Source organism: Nicotiana sylvestris, chromosome 8 (assembly GCF_000393655.2).
Source record: "Nicotiana sylvestris chromosome 8, ASM39365v2, whole genome shotgun sequence".
Lineage (NCBI taxonomy): Eukaryota > Viridiplantae > Streptophyta > Magnoliopsida > Solanales > Solanaceae > Nicotiana > Nicotiana sylvestris.
Genome location: NC_091064.1, coordinates 67,342,474 through 67,364,597, shown reverse-complemented (window position 1 = coordinate 67,364,597; position 22,124 = coordinate 67,342,474). Strand labels below are relative to the sequence as shown.

General features: G+C 38.0%; 1 pseudogene; it reads right to left on the bottom strand.

Moving 5' to 3' along the window:
• Positions 1-3,339: 3,339 nt before the first annotated feature.
• The window catches only part of LOC138875157 (bifunctional dTDP-4-dehydrorhamnose 3,5-epimerase/dTDP-4-dehydrorhamnose reductase-like), a 112,239-nt pseudogene continuing 93,454 nt past the window's right edge, over positions 3,340-22,124 (bottom strand).

Sequence of the window (22,124 nt, the reverse complement as noted above, 5' to 3'; positions counted from 1 at the left end):
AAATATTGACCAAAGTCAACTTAAATTCAATTTTAAAGGCCAAATTAGCATTTTTTTTAAATCAAATTTTCACATAAAAGCGTTCCGGATATATGCTCGAACCGCGCACGCAAATCAAGGTGAGATAAAAGGAGACTTTTAGGGCCTCAGAATACAGAATTGACTCAAAAATAAAGTGATGACCTTTTGGGGTCATCACAAAAGAAAAAAACTGAAAGTACATCGAGTGATAAAGAGGGAGAATCAAGGCCCACGAATGCAGTACAACTACCTTAAAAGTCTCCAATCGCTAGTGTCTCAATCAGTAGTAATTGTCGTGAACATAATCGCCTGGATCTGCACACGAGGTGCAAGGAGTAACATGAGTACATCAACTCAGTAAGTAACAAGTCCCAAACTTTTGACTGAAAGGTAGTAACGACTGAACCTCAACAGATATAACAGAAATAAATATGCAGAAACATAGGCATGCCTTCAAGTCATTTATACAGTGCAAAGCAGAATAGTAAATACATATCTGAACAGTGCAAGGTATACAACTCAGTTATCTCTACATGTAAATGCACAGACTGTATGAAATGCGCCATATTCTTCCACTCTCAGGTGCTCAACCACTCGGTACTGTATATGGCTATTTGGCCCAGGGAAATTCATCCCGGAACATATTACTAACTGTAAGTCACCCAGTATCGAGGAAAAAGGTCAATCCAACCCTGTGGAGAAATCCTGCAGCCTAAGAGCTATCATAATCATCAATATAACTGTTGTGGCATGCAACCCGATCCCATAATTGTTACTCATAACCAGGCTCTGGACCTCACTCAATCATCAATCTCTCTAGTCTCACCCACGGACTCACAATGTCATGAAAACAACACGGACAATGATATGATGAATCAATAACTAACTGAGACTTAGATATGATATAAAAATGCATGAATAGGACTGAGTACAAAATATTAATGAAAATAACAAAATGACAGCAAGATTCGACCATTAAGGGTCCCAACAATACCAGCATAAAGCCTAAATATGATATGTAGCACAATTTACAGCTCAATTACTTTATCACATGAAAAAAGCATGAATATCAACAGGATAGAGTCACTAAACGGTCCCATGGAATCACCCAGGCCACAATTCTCACGGTGCACGCCACGCGCGTCACTTGGCATGTGCGTCACCTCAATACCATTCACATAACACAAATTTTAGGGTTTTGAACCCTCAAAATCAAGTTTGAAAGCGTTACTTACCCAAATCAAGCAAAATCCTACTCCGCAATGCCTTTGCCTCTCAAATCGGCCTCCACACGTCTCGAATCTAGTCACAAGCAATATAATATGATTAATATAGGCTAAAGGGGTCAATCCCACAAGAAAACTATCAAATTAGAGTCAAAATCTGAAATCAACTCAAACACGGCCCCGGGCTCACATCTTGAAATCTAACAAAAGTCATAAAACCCAAAATCTCATTCGCTCACGAGTCTATCCATACCAAATTTATCAAAATACGAACTCATTAGGTCAACCAAATCCCCGAAATCCACTTTCCAATTCTCAAGCCCTATATCCCCAATTTTCCAACTCAAATCCCTGATTTGGTGATGAATAAAGCCATGGATTCATGAAATTTAGACCAATACGGGTTAGAATTACTTACCACAACATTTTCCTTGAAATTCCTCAAAATATTGCCTCTCCCGAGCTTCCCAAGTCCATAGTCAAAAATGAGAGAAAAACCTTGAGCTGGTGCTTTTCTGCCCACTGCACCTACGGTCCAATCTTCGCTTCTGCGATGCCACACCTGCGGAAAATCCATCGCAGGTGCAAATTTCACTTAAAAACCCTGACCTCGCTCCTGTGTCTTCAAGACCGCATCTGCGTCCATCGCAGGTGCGGAAATCCATCGCACCTTCGGCTATTTCTCGCACATGCACCCAACTGCCCGCATCTACGATCCTCGCAGGTGCGGGAACATCTTCGCACCTGCGACTCCTGCCCAGCCCATCCTTGGCCGCTTCTACGACCCCTCCTTCACTTTTGCAGGCTCGCACCTGCGGTTCCCACTCTACAGGTCCGGTTACAATAGTAGAAACAACACTTCACCTATAATTCCCCAACTCCAAACAAGCCGACAACCACCCGAAATCACCCTGAGGCCCTCGGGACCCCAACCAAACATACCAACAGGCCCTATAACATCATAAGAACTTAGACGAACCTTCGAATCACTCAAATCAAAATCAAAACATCAAATTACCCCCGGATTCAAGCCTAAGTACTTCTAAGCTTCCGAATTCTGCAAACGACGCCGAAGCCTATCAAACCACGTCTGAATGACCTAAAATTTTGCACACAAGTGAAAAATGACACCACGAACCTACTTTAACTTCCGGAAATCCAATCCAACCCCGATATCAATATTTCCCTTGGCGGCCAAAATCGCCAAAATTCTAACTTTTGTTAATTCAAACCTAATTTTACTACGGACCTCTAAATCACATTCCAAACGTGCTCCTAAGTTCAAAATCACCTAACAGAGCTAACGAAACCATCAAAATTCAAATCCAATGTCATTTACATATAAGTCAACATCCAGTCAACTTTTTCCAACTTAAGCTTTCAAATAAGAGACTATGTGTCTCAATTCACTCCGAAACAACTCCAAACCTGAACCAACTAACCCGGTATATCATAATATAGTTGAAGAACACAAAAAGAAGCAGGGAATGGGGGAACGGGGCTATAACTCTCGAAACGATCGGCCGAGTCATTACACAACAAGTCAAATTATGTTGAATGTAGAACATTATTTACGTGTCAGTGGACATAGAAGCTAGAGATATCCAGCTACACATAACATTAGCCAGTATAAGAGTGCCTAATTTGTACAAAGAGAAGACAAACTACAAAGTATATTCTCTGCATCATTTCTATCATCCAATTGGCATATCATTTTCAATTTATTCGCGAAATTAATACCATTACAACATTTAGTGGGCGTTTGGACATAAGAATTGTAAAATTCCAAAATAGGGTTAAAATTGTATTGGAAATTTAGAGTTGTGTTTGGACATGAATATAATTTTTGGTTGTTTTTATGTTTTGTGAATGATTTGAGAAAAAAATTTGAAAAATAACTTTTTGGAAATTTTTAAATTTTTAAAATGTATCTTCAAGTGAAAATTGAAAAATTTTATGAACAAAAGCTGATTTCGGAGAAAAGTGAAATTTTTTTGAAAAAATGAAAAAATTTCTTATGTCCAAACGGGGTCATAATACAACAGAAAGGAAAAAGAAAATAAATTACATAGAGAAAAGTTGCACATCCACCTCCTATGATAGGGAGTTCATATCTTCCCAGAGAAACTCAAATCAGAAAATGACAAGACAAAAGACAAGCCAACCGTAGCTATTAGAACTGAAACATAGTTGATTAATTGAACAAGACAAAACAAAAAATAAATCTGAGATTTTCTCTAAGTTTCAAGCTACTGGTGTTTTCCTATTTGGCTTGAAAACATATTCAATGAGGGACTCTTTGATGGATTTATTTTCAGGGAATTCCTTGCTTAGTTTTGAAGCATCAAGCTCATTGTTACTCGTAGGAGCACAATGACCTTTGCTTGCTCCTCAAGAGTGAAATTCTTCCAGCTAAAGCTCGAGTCGACATTGTCACGGTACATTTCAAGAATCTCATTATTGTTAACAAGTCCAGGATTTGTGAAGTTCCATATTCCAGTCAGGTTTCTATTTGCCATCTCAAGGGATATTGGGAGAAGTCCATCCAAGATTGTCATTGAGTTTGGGATGTTGACTACCTTTTTGCATCGAGTAATCTTGGTGATAAAGTTTTGGGGGTTGGTCAAGTCAGCGGAGATGGGTATCCTGACTCGTAAAGCACAGACGATGTCATAATTCTTCAGCAATTCCTCCACCTGAAAAGATGATAAGCCGAAATAAGAGCAATTTAAAGGTTTTAACGACACGCCCAACATTAGGCATGCCCCAGATTGGTATAGTAGTTGGTGAATGATCTGGACATCTTTTTCCGGGATGGACAAGAGACACATTAACAACCAAAAATATAATATTTCCAACAAGCTAAGTAGCACAAACATGGATAGCCTAGGACAAAAAGTTCTAAGAAATTACCAAAGGAAGGTTGTAGACCAGGATATAAAACAACCTGAATGGACCTCAATAACAGAGAATGAATCAATGACATAATAAAGCATTAAACAAGACAACAAAAGCAAATACAACAACATCATAGAAGAACCATGTCTAGTAAAAGTTTGCATTGGGAATTCAACTCTGGCAAATTAACTCATCTTTCCTCTCCAAACCTAGATCAACATACATAAGCATAACTACATATCTTGAACATAATTCAATGTCTTTGATATGAACAGTAATAGCAAGAATAACTGCAAGAAACTGCTTTTACATATTATCGCACACCTAAATTTACCAAGTAGGTTCGTCACACCAAATACGCGCATTCCATATAGGATCTGGCCTCAACATTTATAATACTCAATAAAAGCTCTAATCTTTTTATTAAATATTAGCATTCAACACTCAAAGAATCAAAATATACTTCTACTTCACTTACTTAGATTAGGGAAAACACTACCTATATGCATTAGATCATTAATTCAACAATAAAATAATTATGTTTCAGTCAAAGGCGTCTCAATAAAACTCGTGGCCTAAAGCCAAATTTTAATAAGGGCCTTAATTGTTTTTTATGCGATAGTTATCTTGCAAAATATAATATTAGTATTACATTGGTTTCTTTTTTTCTTTCTTTATCTAACAATAATATTGAAATTCACATTGGTAAGAAAATTCAAGTTAATTATATGTTAGCCACGTATTTACAATTCGTTGCGTTGGATCTTATTGTAAAAAACGTTATTATCAATATAAAGATTTGAGTATCTTAATTCAAAGTTCTAAAATATTTCTATTGTTAAAGAACAAATAGTCTTTCTTTCCATTTTATAAGGATTTTGTACTTTTCTTCTTTTTCTATAAACTTCAATATTGCCTAAACGAAAATAAGATAGTAAATCCATAACTAAAAATATTATTGGGGCCCAAAAATTTAGAGTCCGGAAAATAAATATTGCCTTTTTGGACTCAAAATATATAAATAGGTGAAAAAATCTTAGTGATCAAAATGTATAAAACGAAGTTTTGAACTACGTTTTTACCTTAACGACCGTTTGGGACGTTAAGGTAAAACGCGGTTCATTAGCGCGTTTTATATAAAATGCGATATCAAACCATATTTTAGCGGAAGCTGATTGGACGTTTAGTTAAAATGTGGTTTAAAAGCATGTTTTACATAAAATGCATTAATCCACGCTTTGCCTCTTCAAATACCATTCTCATACCTCCCCCCCCCCTTCAAAAACCAAAAGCAAGATTTCAAAAAAGAACAGTGGTCCCCCCCCCAATTAACGAGATTAAAAACTCGAGTGGACCCTATCCGTCCCACAAAAAGTAATGAGTTTTGGTCCCACGTCCTAGTCAAGCCTTATATTGTTATGGGCTGCTTGTATCGAAGTCAAATTTTTAATGCTTCAACTTTCCGAAAAACATAAATCAAGGCATTCCGATTTAGTTTATGTCGAAACTCGTATAAATAATGCATATTAGTTGTTTTGAATGTGTTCCATGTTGTTTTGTATTTTTTTTTGCGATTAAACTAGTATGTTATTTTTATCGGGACTAATATATTAATATTCTAAAAAAATATGTAAAAATTGAGAAATTATAATTATTTGTTAATAAATTACTTTTACTGTTTTATATTTATTTTCGTGAATGTTTTGTCATTAAAATATATTTGTTATTTTTTTATCTAGTTTATATTATTTAATTGCTTAAAGACTAGTAATATAGTGCCCTTTTAGGGTACTAAAATATAATGTCTTTTACCGTAGTAAAATGTAGTGTCTTTTACCATAGTAAAATATAGTGCCTTCTAGTATAGTAAAATATAGTGTCTTTTAGTGTAGTAAAATGTAGTTCCTTTTAGTGTAGTTTCCCTATAGTTTAAGTATCTCTTATACTCAAAAATACATCAAAATAACTGATAGATCAAACACAATCTTTGTCCAATTATAGTCAATGTTGATACCCAATTTTTCCTATATATTTTTAATATGCCAAATACCTTCAAAATATCATATATATATATATATGTGTGTGTGTGTGTGTGTGTGTGTGTGTGTATAAGCATTTCTAAGGTTTATATTATTTTTTTCATAATTTTAAGGTTTTAAATTGATTTATTTTCTCCCTTTTATCCATAAAATCCCCAATAATTATTTCCAAAATTATTTTTTTGATAATTCATCTATTGAATTTCTATATTTATACTAAAATATGGCTAAGGTAATTTTTATATATTTTTATAATTACATTTAGTATTTTTTAAAACTAAATTTCACATAATTGCAATATTAGCCCTTTTAAGATTTAGTTATGTTGTATATGAATAAAATTAGATCCTATATTTTTAAATTGCTAATTATGTATTATAAACCATTTTAGCATTTTAAATTATTTTTCAGAAATTATCTACTATTTTGTATAAATTAAATAGGGAAAAACTGGCTATTTAAATTATATCCAAATTGGCTTTCAATTATAGCCAAATCGTACCCCAATTCCCAGCCCAATTTTACAATTAAAAACCCGACCTACACCCTATTAACCCATACCCAAACCCGGAATCTACCTACGGTCCACGTTATTTCTTTTCTTTTTTAATCCAACGACCCCCCAAACCCTACCCCATTCTCTCATTTGCACTGCCCTTGAATCCCCTCCTCTCCAAATTCTCTTTAATACCTAACCCTAACCCTAAAACACCGTCACCGGCGTGAACCCCTCCTACGATGTTTCTATGTGTTCTTGGATCCTTGAGATTTTCTCAAGGGAACCCCAACTGGTTCCGGTTTGGAACTTTGTTTATCATCCTGTCTCAGGCCATTTTCTGTTTGTGAGTAAGAACTTCTTCTTGTTTTATTATGGATCTATGGGTTTTTGACCTATTCTATCATCTCTACTACTTTTCTAGAAACCCTAGCTTTAAATCCTCCGATCTTTTTAGATCTGTGATGGATCTATGTGTCTTTTAAGGTTCTCCTGTTTTCCTCAAAAGATTTCTCTAATTTCAAATGATTTCCTCATTTTCCAGACTAGGGTTTCAAAACCCTTTTGCAAAATCGATTTCTTTCGGATTTTTAGCAATTACTTTGTAATTTTTAGCATGTTCAAAAATCACTAGAGTCTTTCCTTTTGCTCGATTCATTTTTGTTAAGAAACCCTAATACTTCTGGGTTCGATTTGAAGTTTGAGTCTGTTTGCAATGTGTTTGCATGTCTCACATGAACATTCTAGGTTTCATGTATGTTCTATATACTCTTGTGCTTCCTGCTCTAATTTGTTCTTAGGGTTTCTCTATTTTTATTCAACACGTGTTATTTATCGTTTAATAGGTCCGACTATTTGTTTTATTGATTGTTCACATAATTTATATTGATTTTGTGTAATCCCCTTAGACCTGCGATAGCTTCCCTGAATCTGTGATTTTGTGTATTTTCCTTGTAATTCTGTGCTGATTTTTCGAATTGCTTCCTTACTTTTGTGATACTTTCCTTAGTTAGTACTGATTCCCTATGATTTTTAATCTCATTCGTGATTCTTTGAACTAACTTTCAGAATTAAAATTGTACTCTACCTTATTTATGTGCACAAATATGCTGTTAGTTATTTAACGTGTACTTTCCTTACTTGAAAATATTCTGTACTTAGTACTTATTACATGTTACATGCTTTTACTACTCCTACTTTGGTAAAATTAGTCTTATAAGCAATTCTTTTCCCTATTTGATACAACTTGTACCCGTTTGAACTATGACTCCCTAATTGAAGGGAGTCCGGGTCTTTAATTGATTCTGATTTGTATTACTTCTATAATTGTGCTAAGTCAGTACTTATTACCTTATTTTCCTACCTGTTCTCAGACTATAAATGCTCTACCCTCTCTTTAGCATAGGACACAAACTATTACACTGTTCTGAACTCTCTCTTACACACATACATACTCTCTTGTTTCTCTTGTTGTTGACTTGATACTCAGTCGGCTGCAAGCCAAAACTGAGTGACTATATTGTTCTACCGCTCTACTGCTCTCCACACTACTACTCTACTTCCTTTCATTATACTGCTTTTTCACTCCTCACTCTGCGCTTATTCTCTCATTTTTACTGGTATGTTTTCAGTTTAACTTACAGCACCCAAAACAATATGTCTCTATTTGTATTGTGCTTCCTTTTTTCCTCGTATGCTTCTACTTGTGGTTCTGCTATCTCCCTTGCAATTAGCATGCCTATTTTTCCATATGATTACCCTTTCCCTGTAATTCAGCATGTTTACTGCTTTCTTACATTTTCAACTACTATTTTGTCCTATCCCCTAACCCCCAATACATCATAAGCATGACACCTAGTCACTATGTGATTCTGAACCCTTCCCCCTAAACCTAATAAGTAACTCTATTTAGCACCCCTTAATCTAATACTGTTAAGCTACTAGCATGAACCTTTTGTGATAGGCTATTATTGTGACTATTTAAGTTCTGTAGTACTTCTATGGTGTTAACCTGTGTGCAAATATGCTTTCACATATGAACTACTTGTCCCCAATTCCTCCTTTCCATGTATGTGTTTGAACTATGTATGTTGATTTGGTTTTGAGTTGTTGATTGTCCCATTTCTTTTCTTCTCCAAACTAGTTTTTCACCAAGGCAAACTCTTCTATTGCTTTCCAAAGCTTATTTCAAACTAATCATTGTTTAAACTATTTCCAACTCAACTCGTTTAAATCTATGTCAAGCACTCTCACATATACTCTTAAACCACTAGGTTCTGCTCCTTTTGTGTGAGCCTTACCTTGGGACCCTTGAGCTCCCTCTGAACTTGGACACATAAAAGCTGGCATTTCCACACTGCACTTACTCTATCTTGGCTATGGAATCTAGGTGTGAGCACTGCCCGAGATCCCTTGAGGTCCTTAGGGAACTCAAACACACCCAGATACGAGAAAGACTATAGAACAATCTTGGCACTTGAGGTGATTTATTACATAACTCAGGAGGAAGTCCTAATCAGGTGCTGAAAGTCTGTGCCTGTTTCAGGCTCTCTTTAGTATAATTTTTTACTATTCTCATGTAATTCATTTCAGTATTGGTCTGTAATAATTTGTAAATGACTCTTGGGTTAGATAGTGAAAAAGGGTGGGTATAATCCAGGGTAGAAATCATATTCCTAGGTTTAATTTCTCTATGCGCAATAGCAGCCATGTTTAGGTACAACATGCCAAGCATGTCATGCATTAGATATCATGCTATTTAGGATTTATATGTACTGTTTTCAGCATCTCATCCACAATTAGAAATCATGTCCATAGGATAGATAATAATAAAAAAAATATGCTGCTATTATGTGATTTTGCCCACGTAAACATGTTCTGAAATTTCATTTAGAAATCCTGCCTTAGGGTAAACGTGCTAACACAATTTGTTATTTATGCACTCACCATATTGCAACCATGTTCCGCACTTAGAAATCTTGCATTAGGTAAACAACAAAAAAACTGTCACTCCTGCCTATTTTGAAACTGTGCATAACTTGATATGCATTTAGAAATCCTATTTGAGTTATTATGCATCATGTTGCATTAGACATCATGTTATAGGATTGCACTTATTCAATCACACCTAGTCTAAACACAGAGGTATAAACGGTCCTCATATTCTAAATAAACTGATAATTAGTCTCTGGATGTTTGCAACATTTAGAACTACATGCTATTAGGTATAACAACCTGAATTATTAACAAATCTGAATAACTGCTACATGTTATTTCACACCTAGGCAAGCCTTAGGCAATCAACTTTAAAATAAAATTATAACTGTCTTTGTGATTAGTGTTTAACTGTCAACGTATTAAAAATCAGTAGGCAAGCCTAAATCGGACTTCTTTCTGAGTCATGTAATAAATTTGGTTCTGCTGTTATCACTTAGATAACTTGTTAGGATCTGAATTTAGACCTTAATTGCATATGAATCATGTTATTTATGTGTACTATGTGTGGAAGTATATATCCGAGCCTTTCATTTGTCTTCCATGCTCCCCTTTATTGAAGTCCTACTTGTTTATTGTATGTCGCTTTAGTATTTTACCTTTAAACATGAGGGTCTGCCTAGAACCTCCTCTATAGGATAGGAGTCCTAAATTCCTCCGGGACTGATAGAAAGGGACGGTTAACAACATGCAATAGGTGTCGAGACCAACCTTCGCTTTAATTACCTTCACGGGACGGGAAAGGGTAGATATGGACATAATGACTGGTGCGTTAATACCACGTATAGCCCCTCTTTAAGAAGTGTCATACCGGGTATTGCATTGATGTGATCCATATTATAAACAAACCTAGGACACCCCCTTTATATTCACAAATGTGCTTAGATAGTAATTCTTTTTAAACTCTTGCTTTTTCACTAATTGTTTTTCAAGCACTTGTGTATTTAAACTTAAATCCCCTACTATTTGAACCATACTTGTTTATTTGCTACTTGTACAAATTCACAAAAACTGTTTGGCCGGGAACCACAATAGTGGATCCTGAGGGGTGCCTAACACCTTCCCCTTAGGATAATTTCAAGCCCTTACCCTATCTCTAGTTACCAAACGTAGTTATAAATGAACCTCATAGGTGTCCTAACGCACCTTAAATCGTTAGGTGGTGAATCTTTAAAAATGCAAAACCCCCTTTCCAAAAAGAAAGAGTTGTCCCAACCAAAATATCATAAACCCGATTCCGCGAAGGAAAAAGGGGGCGCGACAGCATGGCGACTCTGCTAGGGATATTTAGGCTTTTACCATTTCATATCATTTTTGTGAATTTGTACCCCTCCCTATGTGCAATTATTTGTTTAATTTTTTAAGCGTTTAATTTCTTCTTCAAAAGCAAAACTGACATATCTTTCTTGTTTCCTTCCTTTATAACTACTTTAAATTATAAAACTGTTGTATTTATTGCTTTCTTAACGTGCAAATACATGTCAACATGCTTTTAATTATTGCATAATAATGTTCAACATCATACTCCACTCGTGCCAAACAAATACTATAGCAACGCTTGATGAGTGGTTGCGCCCTTCCTATATCATTACCCTCTAAATTCGAAAAGGCTTATTTGCAGTAAAACAAGTCGATCAGCGGTGCAGTCAACAGTTCCGTGCCTTCCCCCTTGAGTTGTCTGCTCAAGGGTACCAGTCTAAAACCTCATAGAAACCTTACTCTATTTAAATTATGCATGCATCATGGTCAAACCTAGCCAGGTCAGTTATGTTGTCCACGTAATGATCCTTTAAGATAGTCTTGTCCAAAAGTCCACTGGGTTTCCCTAAACCCAAACGGACATCACCATGTTCTGTGCATTTATTTGGAGAACTAAATGCTTCGATGTGCTGATCATAAATGTATAAATAGTAGAGTCTGGTGGGGGTAGGGTCTAACCCTTTTTTGTCTTGCAGAAAATTGAGGCACGAAGTCCCCAGATTCGGCATGGTCACCAATATCCACCCAAGATGGCTAAGTTGGTGGGAAGATTTACATTCTAGTGGCAAAACCCTCGTTAAAAAATATCTGGGTAATCTACCATCCATCTTGGAGATCCAGCCGAACAACATGATAATAGAAGTTGCTACCTTATTTTGGGATTGTGAAAGGGTCGTGTTCCGCTTTGGGGACATCGAAATGACACCTTTGCTAGAGGAGATAGGAGGACTGGCTGGTCTAGTGTGGAAAACTCCGGGTTTGCTAATGCCTGAGAACCGCACAGGCAGGGGTTTCCTAAAAATGATGGGTTTGAAGAAGAATGCAGAATTGGTATGCCTGAAGAAATAGTACATCCCTTTTGACTACTTGTATGAAAGGTACGGTCACAGTAAATCATACCGTACCTACCATGATGGTTTGCCATCACATCCTTGGGACATATCCATTGTAGGGTTTTTGTCTTCATGTTTTGCTTCCTGGTCTAATCGTGTTTCCAATGAAGAAATGGTGAATCCATACCAGGCTGGCTACGGTAACCAAGACCCTAATGGAGGGGATTGGTGGGCAGACATTCAGCATTGTACCCATGATCATCGCAGACATATACCAAGCCTTAGAGAAGTGTCAACGAGGAGTGAGACACTTCGAAGGGTGCAATCTACTACTTCAGCTTTGGCTCATGGAACATCTCTAAAAGGGAGAATACCGACAAGAAATTCAGCGAAGGACCTGGGATGATCACATCTCTTTCCACCACCCAAAGCGAATAAATCACATCCCCAACATGTTCGCTCAGCTGAGAATGCCAAAGAATGGGGTGAGCTCTTTGATAATCTGACTGAAGCATAGGTTCAATGGATGTTTGAGTGGTTTTCGACAGAAGAGTTCATCGCACGATCTAGAGATGCACCTTTCCCGATATTGATTGGTCTAAGAGGAACATATCTTACATCCCTCTTCGAGTTATGAGGCAAGCAGGTAGGAAGCAAATTATACCCAGGGTCGACAAGATGTGTCATCTTCGAGCTGACTTCCAAAATGATGATAGTCCCCACAAGTGCCAAGTCCAGCACATGTGGCACTGTAAGATCGTAATGGGGAAAGACACCATCGAGCCAGACATATATCATGCCGGTTGTACCCCTTTCTATTCGGGTTGGTTGGAAGACAATTGGGATGGTCTGGGCCAGTCAGGGTTCGTTTGAGATCACAGAATTATAGATGAAAAAGCCAAGGCGCAAGTCAAGTACAACCAGCTGCGCATAAGGATCCGTGAATGCGAGAGCGAACACCGTGAGATACAAGAGTCCAACAAGAAGATGATTGAGGAATGGAAAGACATGGCTATCAGTGCCAACAAAAAGCTAGGATACTTGGAGCGAGGCATAGTAGAACTAGATGGAAAATTTCTCAAAAGGGATGAAGACTGTCAAAAGGCTGAAGGAACCGAAGGTGGACATCTAGCCAGAGCATACCTGTTGCTGGGACTTCGCGAATTGGGGAAGCTATTCGTTGGAGCCAAGGATGTCAAATCTGGGGAAGGTCCTTCTGGGACCAAATAGATAGGAATTTACTTTTTTGCTTTATGAATGTAATAAGGCCAATGGCCATTAGTGACTTTTATTTCTTTCTTATTTAGTACTATTTTGTTATTTGCCAATCTTTATCAATAAAATGAGGCATTTATTGGTATTTGAAGTTCTCCAAATCTATTTGTCACTAGGCCTACCTTGGGCACAAAGAGGTTCTCAAATCAGGACATGCTTTACATTTCCTCACTATGTGTTTAAATATTGCAATACTTTTTACAATCCTCACTGACTTGATTACCTTTTGTTTTATTTTTGTTTTTATTATTCCCCTCCCCAAATGTTAGTTCGTGCACTCTGGCATCATCATCTTATTTCACAAGATCCAGGGGCCCTCCACCCACTCCTTCTCTTAGTCCCATTAAAGGCAAGAACAAAGGCAAAATGGAAGATTTAAACAACATCAGGAAGGAGAACACAACTGAACGGGTAGAGACCACTGATGGCCAGGTTATTCGGGTTCCTAACGAGAATGTGTCACAACTTGTACAGAAACTGTTGAAATTCCAGGAAGAGCTCGATCAAGTTTGGAATCTGGCAAACCTGTCATTTTCCCTTAACACCCCAGATATCAACTTTTCCAACGCTCAAAACCCTACACCTCCTCAAAAAATCCCAAAATAGCAGAATCAGCCCGCACCTCATCATTACACTACTCCACTAAAGAACCAATGTAACGCCTACCATACCCCTAACAACACCCTACTACTCATCCCAGAACCTCAGAACTCCAGAAATGACCATTTTCACACTCATACTAGGCCACCATAACAATCCTATCTATGTAGAGACCATGCCACACTCCACCCAACCTATCTCATGCACACTTGAGTCTGATGAAAAAGATCTGCTTATCAGGAACTTTGCCAAGGAACTTAAAAAACTGACCAACCGAATTCAAGGCGTTGAGGGAAGCAAAGGAATGGAGGGGCTGAACTACGAAGACCTTTGCATACATCCTGATTTCGAACTGCCTGAGGGGTACAAACCTCCTAAGTTCAAAATGTTTGATGGTACGGGTGATCCAAGGGTCTTTTTGAGGACATATTGCGACGAGCTGGTTGGAGTATGGAAGGATGAAAGAATTCGCATGAAGCTGTTCATGAGGAGTTTGAAAGGAGACGCATTATCTTGGTACATCAGCCAAGATCCCAAGAAGTGGTCAAGATGGGTAGGCATGGCGTATGACTTCATGGACAGATTTATGTTTAATATAGAGAACGTGCTAGACATGTTCTATATCCAGAATTTGAAGAAGAAGACCACGGAGACATTTCGCGAGTATGCTACTCGCTGGAGGTCCGAAGCTGCTAAGGTCAGACCTGCCTTAGAAGAGGAGCAAATAAACATGTTCTTTGTCCGGGCTCAGAACCCGCAGTACTATGAACGGCTGATGATGATTGAGAACCACAAGTTCTCCGACATTATCAAATTAGGTGAAAGAATTGAAGAAGGTATTAAAAGTGGTATGGTTATAAATTTCGAAGCCTTGCAAGCTACAAATAAGGCCCTACAGTCCGGTGGTGTGTCCAAGAAAAGGGACGTAGGGGTCGTGATGGTTGCACAAAGGACCAAGTCTCCCCTTAAATACCAAGCTTACCCAACACCTCCACTCACATACTAGCCGACCCCAAATTACCAAGCACCATCGTACCAAGCTTCGCCACCAACTTATCAGTCATCTCCACCTCCTACATATCAACCTACCTCACCCAAATACTCCCAACCCGCTCATGTCTACCAAACTTATTATGCTCAACTATTCCATTATCAATCACCCCATGCACGCCAAAATTCCCCCAGACCCCGACCTAATTTTGATCGCAGACCACCAAAATAATATATAGTCATCGTTGAACCCATCGACCAGCTGTATGAGAGACTCAAAGTTGCTGGTTATGTCACCCACATCCTTGCTGCAACCCCTGAGAATCCTTCTTGGTGGGTTAACCCGAACAAGTCCTGTGCATACCACTCTGGCATGAAAAGGCAAACCATCGATGAGTGTCGCTCCCTAAAAGACAAGATACAGTCCTTGATTGATAACAGAACATTGTGGAAAAAGAACCCGCATTAAACATCCGCAAAAACCCTTTGCCAGATCATAAGGGTGGAAGTATCCACATGATTGAAGTAGAAGATGACTGGGTTCCTGAGGGATCAATCGGGTTAATCGCAGAAGGTGATGACCCGAAGAAACCGACAATTACTCTCAATCCAATCATAGTCTAGATCTAACCGTTTGAGAACGCTGAGGTGAATATGTCTGTACCTTTTGAGTTTGAAGCAGCGCCATCCGCAAAGACACCGGTACCGACTGAGGTTAAATTCGAGTCTCCAGCAAATGCACCCCTACCATTTGAGGTTGCAGTCTTACCACACAAGGCATATATTCAGTTCGAAGTAAGGATAGCCGTGCTGGTCCCAGTGACGATGTCTACCATGCCATCATTCTATACAAATGCTGTACCCTAGGACTATACAGCCGAGGCGAGAAGGATGGGCAAGGTCAAGATTGAAGAAACTGTCGCAGCATAGGGTATGACAAGAACTGGTAGAGTCTATACCCCTGAACATCTGGCTAAATCAAGCAAGCAGGCCTCCAACCGGCCGCCCCTCATTGAGACAGATCCAGACGACATTTGGAGGAAAATACAGGCCAAGGAACATTCAGTCATTGACCAGTTAAACAAGATGCCAGCACAAATATCCATTCTCTCTTTGCTGCAAAATTCCGAGACGCACAAGAATGCTTTGTTAAATGTGTGCTAAATGAAGCATACATACCAAGTAACATCACTAGCGGGGAAGTGGCTAATATGGTAGGACAAATGCTGGAAAGCCATAAGATCACCTTTCATGAGGACGAGCTGCCACTTGAAGGGCTGGGGCAAAACAAAGCACTGCACATCACCGTGCAATGCGAAGATTATTTCATCACCAGAATCCTAATCGATGGAGGTTCCAGTCTTAACATTTGTCTGCTGGTAACACTCAAGAAGTTGGGTAAAGGGCTGCATGAGATAAAGGATGGAGCAATCAATGTGAAAGCTTTCGATGGTTCTCATAGGTCCACCATTGGTGAGATTAGTCTATGCCTGCAGATGGGACCAACCTGGTTCGAGGTCGATTTCCAGGTGAGAGATGTACCAGCGTCTTACAACTTTCTGCTAGGACGGCCATGGATTCATGCTGCTGGGGCCGTAGCATCAATGCTACATCAGGCAGTAAAGTTCGAATGGAATCACCAGGAAGTGATCATTCACGACGACGGTAGCCACCCTATTATATATAGTCTCTAGATCATTCCTGCGATCGAGGGAAGAAGGAAGCTGGGTGGAGAAACTTACCACCACATTGAACGGGTCAATGCTATCGACAAAGACAAATGGTGGGATAGCAAAATCGAGAGTATACAGAATTGGAGTGGGTACGAACCTGGCAAAGGGCTCGGCAAGAACCTCCAAGGAATCTCTAAACCTATAAAACTCAAGAAACATGGCACTACCTTCGGTTTGGAATATGAATACACCTGGGAAGAATTCAATAATTGGTCGCCACCATGGCGCGGTCCTTACTACCCACTAGAGCAGCCAATCCCGCATCTGGAGCAGACCTTCCAACAGGCCGACATTATTTATGGGTCAGATGAAGAAGAAGTACTTGCAGCAGGGAAGAACTTGTTTCTAAAGGACAGTGGTATGGGCTGTTGCATTATTTTCGAGGAGGAAGGGGAGAAAGGCCCTTCCATACAGGCTGTGAGCAGAGGGGGCACATCTCAAAAACTGGACCATCAGGACAACCAAAGCCCGACGTGCCTCGGGGTAGCAAGGCTAAAACAAGCATTATTCACTGTTTTATTTACTAAATGATTTTCTTTTTGCATTTTTCAATTCCCGCAATAAGATCTTCGATGCTCAAAACAATATTTAGTTTATAAAAAGCATTTTTGATTTTTTCTTATGAATTAATATTTATTGCTACCATTTTTCTCTCCTTGCTTTACCAATATAGCATTACTATTACTTGTCTTGATGAACCAATGACTGTGACATGCAATGAGATAACGCAACAAACGGACATGGATTCAGAAGAAGATGACATACCTGACGAGATTGTCAAAGAAGTTGAGAACTTTGAGAACAGACCTAAGTCCAACCTGGACGAGACCGAGATTGTCAACCTAAGAGATGCAAAAAACATCAAGGAAACGCGAATAAGCATTCACCTATCGCCATTAGAGAAGGAAGAATACACAAAATTTCTAAAGGAGTATGAGGACGTATTCGCCTGGTCGTATGATGACATGACTGGTTTGATTACGTCTATTGTGGCTCACAAACGGCCAACCGATCCAATGTGTCCACCGGTAAAGCAAAAGAATATTTCTGGCCAGAAATGCATTGTAGAAAAGTTACCAACTTTATCTTCTGGCTTATACTATTCAAAAATTAGTATAGTTGAAGCACACTCTATCGTAAACCAGAAGTTTACGGATTCAAATACTTTTGTGCTTTGGCATGGCCGTTTGGGCCATTATGGATCAATAATGATGAGACGAATTACTGAAAATTCGACTGGGCATCCATTAAAGAACCTGAAGATTCTTACAAATGACGAATTTTCTTGTTATGCTTGTTATCAGGGCAAAATGATCACTAGACCATCACCAATGAAGGTTGGCATTGAATCCCCTGCCTTTTTAGAGCGTATACATGGGGATATATGTGGACCTATTCACCCACCAAGTGGGTTGTTTAGATATTTTATGGTCCTACTAGATGCATCTTCAAGATAGTCTCATGTGTGCCTACTATCATCTTGCAACCTGGTGTTTGCAAAGCTATTAGCCCAAATAATTCGATTAAGGACACAATTCCCAAATTATCCTATAAAGGTTATTTGCCTTGATAATGCTGAAGAATTCTCATCTCAAGCTTTTGATGATTATTGTCTATCAGTTGGGATAAAAGTTGAACATCCTGTAGCTTATGTTCATACTCAAAATGGCATTGCATAGTCATTTATTAAACGCCTGCAATTGATAGCAAGACCACTACTTATGAAAACAACATTGCCCACTACTGTTTGGGGCCGTGCTATCTTGCATACAACATCACTTATCCGTCTCAGACCGACACATTATAATAGACACTGTGTGATAATCATCGTGGTTTGTGCTTTCTGCTTGAATAGGACTGGGCGGTTTTTGAAAATTACCGTTGGTTGTGCTGGCTGCTAGATTAAGACACGGCGATTCGTGCACATGACTGTTGCTTGGTGAGGACGACATGCTTATCAGTGTCGGAATTGAAGTGCTCAGCCTTCAACTACTGGATAGTTGGAACTAGTATTCTCCCTTCATTGGATTTATGTCTTCAATTAGCACACCAAAATTGACTTCTTTTGTTTCCTTTTCTTTCTTTATTTCCCCTTTCCAACCTGGTTTCCACCCCAAAGTATCTAGCATTTGTTCACACGAAAAAGTTGTTCACACGAACAAAATACGCAGCAAAATTGAATTTAAAATAAGAAAGTTGGCGTTACCGGACCTATGGCTGTCCAACGGGACGGGACGAGATAAACGGGATGAAATGGTCGTCCCATCCCGTCCCGCTAACAAACGGGATGGAACGGGACGAGACGGGATGACGGGCCTTAAGTGGGCTGCTTTTAAAAAAAAATATTTAAGCATTAAGTTTGGCAACAACTAGTTTTTTGACAATGACTAAGTTTTTAAAGTTTGCAACGACTAGTTTTTTAACTTATTTAATAAACTTAAATGTTAAAACCCAAATTAAGAAACTAAGTAAAGAATTATAAAATATTAAAACAAAAGACTTGTAATGAAATATTCTAGTAATTATAATAGAATTATAATTTATTTAATACAATTTCAAGCCATTAAGTAACTAAATAAGAGTGTAAGACAATTCTTAAAAAAATTCAACGCTTAGAACCTTTTATTTTATTAATAGAACTTTAAAATCTCACATACAAATATAATTCTTTTGAAGAGCACCTAATCTACGCAACCACCTTCTAGGAAGTGTTCTGTTTGAACTAGGCCTCTTGGTAGCCAATTACAAATTATCATACTAATATTTGTAAGCTCCTATATAGCTTCGTTGTAACTTATCTATAATTTGTCTCAGACATTGTTCTGGAATTGGCAATGTTGATTGATGTTCTATGAGCTTCATGCCGTCATCGGTCCCAGTATTAAGTATCTCATTGTATTTTTCTTCTTCCCTAGTGGTTAATTTTTCAAAACCAAGATTTCTTCTTTCTGCATTAATCCAGTCTCTGAATAATACGGAAATCTCTAGGTTGTCCTCTGCTAATTCGTCTATGATCTCCGAGTTAAAATATTGTTGCGCTAAAAGCATTCTCCGATGCTTAGAATCAAGTTCATTATCAATAAAGGAATCAAAATATGTTATATCATCCATATCTTCCCATAAAACTTCTACTCTAGACTTTAGAAGTAGAAGGAGCAGTTTTACCACCTTTTGTTTCCATAGATTTATATTTATCAAACATTGATCTAGATTCTAGCATAAGAATATATGTTAGCTTGGAAGTGTTCGAGAGATGGTTGTTCATTTTCTTGAATTGCTAAATTTTGATAAATTTTATGAACAAATCCCTTTGCACCTCTTAATTTTAAATATGGGTTAACTATAGTAGAAATTAAATAAACTTGGGGAATAGAGAAAAAAATACTTTTCAAATTTTGCAATCATTTCATTAATGGTCGGTACATAAGTTGGATTTGTTTTATACTTACCAAATACAACAAAAATTCCACAAATATACCATAAAAACTCGCGGGACAGTCGGATAGGCGGGACGAGACGGGATGGGACGGACAAATGGGACGAAATGGTCGTCCCGTCCCATCTCGTGTCCCGTTTAATATTGGCTCATCCCGTTTAAAATGAAGTGGGATGGGACGGGACGCGGGACGGAACGTGGCCGTCCGGTTAGACAGCCATATCCGGACCTATAGAACCAGACAAACAAAACTCAAATAGCAGCTATTTGGAAAACTGCGCCATTGGCCAATTCCAAGCGCTTGATTTCAGCTCGACGAGAGCGTCTACTTAATATGCCTAGTGATTTGAAACGACACAGCATTTGATCAAATTGACCATTAACAGGATCAAAGTAACTAACTTTATTCTAAGTAGAGGTGTTAATTGGGTCGGGCTGACCCGCTAACAACCCGGTTCAACCCAGGTCAGCTCGGTCCATCCCGTTACTGTGCATATGTTTGCGGTTTGGGACGGGTTGGACGGGGGGCGGGCTAGTAACGTTAAGTTTTCGCCAAACGGGTACCCGAACCCGCCACAACCCGTTAAGCCCTTAACGGGTTCTTAACGGGCCTCAGCCCGCGACAGCCCGCTAAACCGCCTAATTTTATTTTATTTTTTTAAAATTAAATCTGACCGTTACCAACGGTCAAATCTGTCAAAAACAGCCAAAATTTGGTATTTTATTTATATTTTAGCCCCCCTCCCCTTTATAATTTGTAAATTGCAATTGAATCCTTTTAAAAAACTATAAATACTCCCTTTCTTTTTCATTATTCCTCACAATTATCTCTCAATTCTCTCAATTCTCTCTTGATAATATTCTCAATTGCTCATTATTTCAAGCTTTCAAGTTTCAACTTACAAGTTTCATACTTTCATTAAAAAGTATTATTATCATAAATTTCTAATTCAATTATTCAAGTGAAGCGTGACATTAATTATCAAGTTATCAAATATCAATTGAAGATTTGAAGTTTGAGTTTCTACTTTCTCGTTTCTATATCAAATTTAGTGCGGCATTCGGAATCCCGGTACACTCATTCCATCCCTTTCTCTTTATTATTTAGAATTATTATTTGAATTTTTTGTTTTAAATTAGATAATGGATTTACTTAGAGCGGCCAAAAAAGCTTGCACTAGTAAAGGTGGTAGTAAGAAAAATTCCAAAAGAGTAAGAGGTGGTTCTTCTAGTAGTGCAACACATGTTTCTGAAAGTTCACCCGAAAACGTAAATGTAGATTATGAGCTACTTCAAGAAAATTTTGGTATTGATGATGATTTAGATGATATTTTAGATGATATTCAATCACCCGATAATCTTGAAATACCACCACCTACACCCGGTAATGCTAGTCAAAATATTAGAGGTGGAAGTGTAAGTAAGCCTCCTTTGCCTATTAAGAAGAATAAAAGATTAAGAAGTAAGTGTTGGAATTTTTTTGATAGACTTGAAAATGAGAAAGATTATGTAAAATGTAAAATATGTAATGAAGTTTATAAACACGAGCCCGGTAAGAATGGGGGAACGGGTCAACTTCGTAGGCACATGGGAGAAATTCAATCCTATTGATTGGGGAGTAGGAGATGAAGCTGGGCAACCAAAACTTAACCCGGTCACTGGGGGGTTAATGGATAATACGATATTAAAAAAGATCGAGAAGAATTAACTAAAATGATTATTTTAGGTTGTTTACCTTTTAGTTTTGCTTCTTCACCATATCTTGTTACTTATATTCAAAGAATTTATACTCTTATCTGCTCATCTCTTTTGTACAACTCATCCTTTATTTTTCCTACATTTTCTTCTAAAGTGAGTTGTGTGTTATTAGCTTTCTTTTTACCAGTTCCTAATTTCAATTTTAGATTTTTAGATCTAAGCTCTAGTATAGTGGTGTCATGTTCATGAACCTGGTTCTTTAGCTCAGCATTTTTACTTTCACTTTCACTAGCCCTAAGTTCCAGATTTTTGCACTTAGCTTTCAAAATCACACACTCCTTAGATAACTGTTCATTTTCATTATTTAGATCCTCAGATTCATCAATGAAATCCAGGAGTAACTCAG